The sequence below is a fragment of the Corvus brachyrhynchos genome, unplaced genomic scaffold (genome assembly GCF_000691975.1).
Source record: "Corvus brachyrhynchos isolate BGI_N302 unplaced genomic scaffold, ASM69197v1 scaffold200, whole genome shotgun sequence".
In the NCBI taxonomy this organism is placed as follows: Eukaryota; Metazoa; Chordata; class Aves; order Passeriformes; family Corvidae; genus Corvus; species Corvus brachyrhynchos.
The window spans coordinates 7,278,262-7,284,529 of NW_008236184.1; the positions used below are offsets into that span (position 1 = coordinate 7,278,262).

Below are 6,268 nucleotides of genomic sequence, written 5' to 3' on the forward strand. Positions count from 1 at the left end.
GGTCCACAGAGCGCTCCGGCACCGCCGTCCCCACAGGGGTCTCAAAGGGCTCCCAAAGGGCGACTCGCGGCGTCCCGAGGGGCTTCCAAAGGGCTCTCCACAGGGTTCCAAGGGATTCCCCTCAGGCCATAAATGGTTCTCCGCAGGGCTCTCCGCAGAATCCCAAAGGGCTCTGACATTGCTCCCTCAGGGCATGGTGTTCCCCGCAGTGCTCCCCTCAGTGCTCCCGCACGGCTCCTGCAGGGCTCCCTCAGCGCTCCGCACACGGCTCTGACGTTGCTCCCCACAGGACTCCGAGAAGGCTCCCCATGGGGCTCTCAAGGCTCCCCGCAACCGAGGGCAGTGAAGGGGGGGAGCTGGGTGTGCCCAGATGGGATTTGGGAGTAGAGCAGCCACCCTGCCTTCCCCCAAAGGGTGGCACTGGGGTGGGCATGGGAGGATGTGCCCTCTGCTGCCTTCTGCCTCCACGTCCCACCCAAACCCACCCAGAAGTTGTTCATGGGAGGACCCTTGCAGTGCTGTCCATGGGAATAACACCACTGTGTCCCAGCAATAAGGGCCTTTTTCTGCTACTTCTGGTGCCCTGACATCCTTACCTCAACCTGCTACACCTCATCCTTCACTCAGTGCCTCTGGAGAGCTTTCCAGGATTGATAGTAGGAGAAGAATATGACATCAAATGACTGATGTGCATCTGACAGCAGCTCCTCCACATCTCCTGTGTGTACAGGAGTCTGGGACCAGTTTGACCATCCCAGCCTAACTATCCTAGTCAAAGGACTCCAGCCAGCTGGGGCAGGACCAGGACCTTCCACTGAAAAGTCCTACACTGCTAACCAGCGTATGTGTCCCACACAGCCAACCTCCAGCACGGCATTCATAGTAGCATACTTGGAGCATCAAGAAAGATGCTGTCTTTCAAGAAGTCGTAAAGGATATGGAACATGTCTTAAGTGACAGATCTAGGCTCTGAGCCTGAACAAGTTCATTATGTATTGCTTAACTCTATTCTGCATAAAATATGTGTAAGTCTTTGCAGGCTGAGGGCCAGGACACTTGGAGCACCCTTACACCCCCACACACATGGAAGATAATACAACATATTTTCCATATAACAAGTGGCAAAATGCCAGAAGTTATCTTCTGAAATGTTCCGCAGAATCTGTAATCCCCAGCAATAGTCAGCACTTTGCTGTTAGAATGCCTAAAAATACTCAGAGCTTCCAAAGGCGGATAGCCTGTGATATCACAGTGGCGTAGATTTAGTGCTGAGTCAGAAGGGAAAGTACCTTGATGAATCAACCCCCACTCCCTGCAGCTTGCAGGATATTTTTTGAAGTCCTCTGCCCAGGTGAAAACCTATCTGATGGTGATTGGTGCAGAAATGTTTATTTCTAAGCTGTCCATTTTTAACTGTCCAGTTGCTATTTCCCACAAAAGATACAAATGCACCCAAGCTAGAAGAAGTCTCTTAGCCAAATCCCAATGTATTCCTAGTCCCAATGAATAGGAGTTTATCCATTTCTGCTTGTACCTTGCTCACAGAAACACTCAGTGGAAGTGGAAAGTACAAAATATCAGGATGAGGAGAATTATGAATAAGAAGTTCCAGAACAAGCAGTGTCTAAAGAGTCATTCCAGTGGGTTGTCTCATGTGGAATGACCTTGTCTCTTACCTCTGATGAGGAAGATTTTATACAGGACACTCCTGGGGAAATTATTGCCTCTTGAGTTAATGTTGGTGCAGTGTGAGATACATCTAAGGCAGAAATTCCATGTACACGGTTTGGGGATGTGTAAGACTTTTAAAAGGTTGTACAAAGTGAATGAAGGGTGAGTCAGTGACATATGAATGAGCTAAAATAATAGACTTTAATGAATATACATAGCTGTGTGCAATGTTTCCTCTGGTAACGTCACAGGAAGAGTAACAGAATGTCCTGCTGTCAAGGAGTTTTGTGGACACTGACCGGTCCCTTGTTGGGCAAACTCAATCATGTCATAAGCGGAAAGTCCAGCAGCCCCAAAAGAGATGTGTCTTTTGTCACCAGATGTGTCTTTTGTGCTTATACCGGATCCACAGAGGTGGAAACACTCTCGTCTCCAGACTTATGAGGGGGAGAAGCCCTAAAAGCACCTGCAGAGCCCTGATCAGAACAAGCGTGAGACATTTTATGTTCATTCCTGTGCTTCAGGAGGGCCATGCCGCCACTAAGATAGAAGGACTGAAACAATGGGTTTTACCTAAGTTTGCAACAGTTGATCAATGTGTCAGAAACACGAGCACGAGGAAGAGCATCCATTGATGAGAGGTCACATCACTACCAAGTCACCCTGTTGTGTTATTCTGTTGCAGAGATCTCGGCAATGTGTCCTTAACCTGCTGCAGTGACAGCAATGGCTGTGAATTCCCTGGAGATGTTCCACAGAGCTGTATCTCACAGAAGGTTTTTAGACTGTCAGTACACCAGCTCTGCTCTGCCAAGCAGAACAAAGATCACCTTCCCACAGTTGGGTTGGACATGTGCACTCTTAAATCTGCCACCATGAGTGAGACCTGACCACAGCTCTCTGTGCTGTTCTGCCTGTCAGTGCCAAGCACAGTCATAGGACATACCCCTGCTGTGATGTAGCTGTCTCCCTATCTTTTAGGGATGCCAAGGGTCCCTGTAGGAATTAATTTCTCTTACTTCCCAACCTTGTTTAACCTCATTGAAGGGGTTATTGCTGGTGGTTAACTCCTCCAAATAATACTCTGCTGCATCTTATGCCCTGGCTCCAGCCCAGGAGTGCAGGGAGTTATATACAGAGGGTCAGTCAAGACATCTCTAGACATCTGGAAATACGGTGTTTCTAGACCCCTTTGGCATCCTGCTCCATGCATGAAGACAGACTTGGCAGTGGGGCACATATGAAAGGCTTGCATTTGCCTGGCCAGTGGTGCTGTAGCCATTGAAAGATACTCTACAAACAGTTGATATTTCAAAGATTTTTTTTTCATCTAGGTCTCAGCCTGTGCTTCCAGCTGACCAGCAGTGCCATATCTGTGTAGAGCAGTCAGCCTGGCACAGAGCCAAAGCTTATCCCACTTATTTTCCGTATACCCCGAAGCCCATGCACACACAAACATAAATACGTGTGTGAAACAATATACTCTGAAAGGCTACTGAGACTCTACACTCCAGCGTTCAACAGCCCAGAGTGTCCGGAATTTGCCTGGTTTTCCTCATCCAGATGAACTGTAATTGAGTTATCCACACCCTTTTCCTACAGGCATCCCCCTCACTCTGCATTGGCAATGGTTGCTGCTCCTGAGGGAGCAGCTCCCCTCATGATTTATTCTCCTCTTGTTTAATGTGCAGCGAAGGGGCTTTTTACTGCCTGCTATTCAAACTGTGCTTTGGGCACAAAATTATTCATTTCCGTATGGTTTTTCCATGGTGCTCATGACAGCAGTGTCTGAGAGTTTCACATGCACTGTTTCCTTTTCCAGTAATGTTGAGAGGATGCTGACCCTGTATTATCAGTGAGGAGAGAAGGCAAGCAGTGATGAATAAAAGAAGGGTCTTCATAATTTCAGTTTCCCGATGTGAGTCACCCACAGCCCGAGTGCTTTGATGACAGATATTTAGAGCTCAGCTCCAGCAGTCGTTGCACAAGCTGGATCTAAAGATCTCCCACATAAACACCCAGGTAAGGCAGAAAATGCTGGTGAGTGCATTGCTCCCCAGTGACTTTAATCTGGGGGTTTTCTGGTTTTTTATAAGTTTACCATTCCTGTAACTTTTTTTCTGTGGGTAGTTCTCTAGAGTTTGAGTTAATTTTTCTAAGCAAACTTAAAATCCATAAGTTTCATAAGTCTTGACCAAATTTGCCATGATACAGGTTAGCAGCAGGATGGACTGTTTTGAACTGTGATGTGATTGGCATTTTATGGGCTCCCTGGTAGCAGAGGTGACTGATTGATAGGGACTGGCCATGTGAAGGCAGCGAGACGTGCTTTGCCAGCACATTTTGATTTGTTTTGTTTTTCCAAGTGTTTTCTGTCTGCATAATAGTGATAATTGAACTGCTGCTTTCAGTTGTGAAAGGTGTTGCAAATATCACCAAATTAATGAAAAACACTGCCATTTTTTACCAAAATTAGCTCTACTCTGTTTATCAAAGTATTCACATACAATTTCAAAAGGATTTGTATCCAGAGAGGTGCCTTAAAAAATCAAAATTAAAAAAAATCAGACTGTCCTGAAGATACCAGGGAAATGGTATGTCTTACATGAGGGTTTTTCTTGAATCAATCCAACCTTAATTGGGCTGTGCTGGTGCCTACAACCCTCCTCCACAGACAGTAGTGGACAGTAGACATTGGATATATCTTGGAGTCTGAGCAGCCCCATGAACTCAGCACCCTCCCATATTTGTATTGCTCTTCTCGTGCCCTGTGGGTTAAAGCTTCAATTTTAACACATCTGGGACTGAAGAAAAATTTATTTTCCTGTTCCTCTCCATCTCCAAAAATCCTGTCAGTAAAGGTGGAGAGAGGCGATGTGAGATAGTATAAGATGCTGTTTGTGCAAACATTTGTCATCCTAAACATGACCTCATGATACAAACCAGGACTTTGGCAGCTCAAGACAAAACACAGCCTTTTTATGCTTTGCACTGTAATTACTTCATGAAGCAAAATCCTCAGTCAAATTAATTTTCTTCATGCATATCATAGGTATTAAACTGCAACGGTGCACAAGGATTGGCCTTTCCTTTAGCTAGCCTGGCTCCAAAAGTAAATTGGAAAAGTAAGTGGCAAGGAAATAACAAACAGCTGAACATTTTGAAGCCTTTTCTATTAAAACAAGGTCTATTTCCTCTAGTTTTCACTTCTCCCCACCAGGCCAAGCACTGGAAGATGACGAGAGTGGGAGCAGGAACAGAAGCAAGTGTGAGATAACTTACTAAGATAGAGTCTGTGCTGTGAAGAAGTTCAAGGGCCTGTTTTCTTACAAACCATTCAGTGTGTCTGGCACTTCGGAGCTGATGGCAACCACTCCCTGCATTGATCTGGCGATGCAGACCTGAGGATTATTTGCCTACAAACAGCTATTGTTTGCAGGATCGGCAAATGAAAAAAAACAAATATGTTTGTTTTGTCCACAGATCATGTTGCTTCCTACTTTCTCTTGATAAGAGGCGTTTGGGGACGGTGCCCGGGTTTTGGAAGCAGTGGTTGTCTAGGCAGGAACTGAGAAGCCTAAAACGTGCTTTCTTCTTCTGCTCCTTCCTCCCTCTTTGCTCTCACTCATCATCACATCTTTTCTGGGCCCAATGCCCAGCAGTTCTGCATTAACGCCTCAGTACACACAGCTGAACAGTTCGCAATGCAACGTACCCAGTGCCGTCATGTCTTCCCAAATCAAGCTCCTGCAAACCATTTTTGTTTATGGGAAGAATCACTTGGCTTCACAATGCTGCTGGTGATCTGTGCCCAGCTGACTCGAGACACTCCAGGTCTTCCCAGAGAAAAGGTTTTGCAGGGCGCCATTGTGAATCTAGAAAATACAGAACAGAGCAGGTAAACAAACATCCCTAAAGATGATCCCATCTCAGACCTTCCTCCTGCAAACCCATACGGGCTTAATGTTAAGCACATGAACAGTCCCAGATCACTTCAGCAGAGCTACTCACATGCTCACAGTGCAGAGCATTTGCCAGATCAGACCCTTTATGTCTAATTGCAAGATAAAAGGCAAGTCTCCCAGTTCTATCAACTGTAATGAATTGTTATTAGCAGCACAATTTAAAATAGCCTTGGGGCAGATCCCTGGCAGACCACTGGGGATAAAGTGATGTGGACTTGTTGCAACAGAACCTGGAAATACTTTTTCTTGGATAAAGCGCCATGCCAGTCATGTGAAACGCTAACACTGTGATGAGGTTGTTTTTGTAGGCTTCGACCTGTGCAAGGCTTTCTTTTTTGTGGCTGTTCTCTGCAGAATTCCTCTCTTTTCCACCTTTTGGGTTGAATTCTGCTGTTTGAACCGAGTCGGGAAACTGCTCTGCTCCTAACCTTGGGGACAATTTCTGTATGGATTTGATGATGTTATGGTGTCCAAAGGCAACTTTACAAGCTACAGTGGGAAAAAACCAAATCACGGCCCCTGTCCAGCAGGGTCTTTGGCACCAGGTCAGCATCCACGACCCTGGGCTGCACGCGTGTCGTGTCCCCTCGGGTGAGGGGCTGGGCAGCACAATAGGCGACATTGTGTCCCGT

General features: G+C 46.3%; 1 long non-coding RNA gene across 1 annotated transcript in view; it reads right to left on the bottom strand.

Moving 5' to 3' along the window:
- Positions 1-1,853: 1,853 nt before the first annotated feature.
- LOC108447229 overlaps positions 1,854-6,268 on the bottom strand; it is a 10,604-nt gene continuing 6,189 nt past the window's right edge. Inside the window, exon 3 of the long non-coding RNA XR_001862669.1 lies at positions 1,854-5,546. This is a non-coding gene — a long non-coding RNA (uncharacterized LOC108447229). The remainder of the gene's footprint in view (positions 5,547-6,268) is intronic.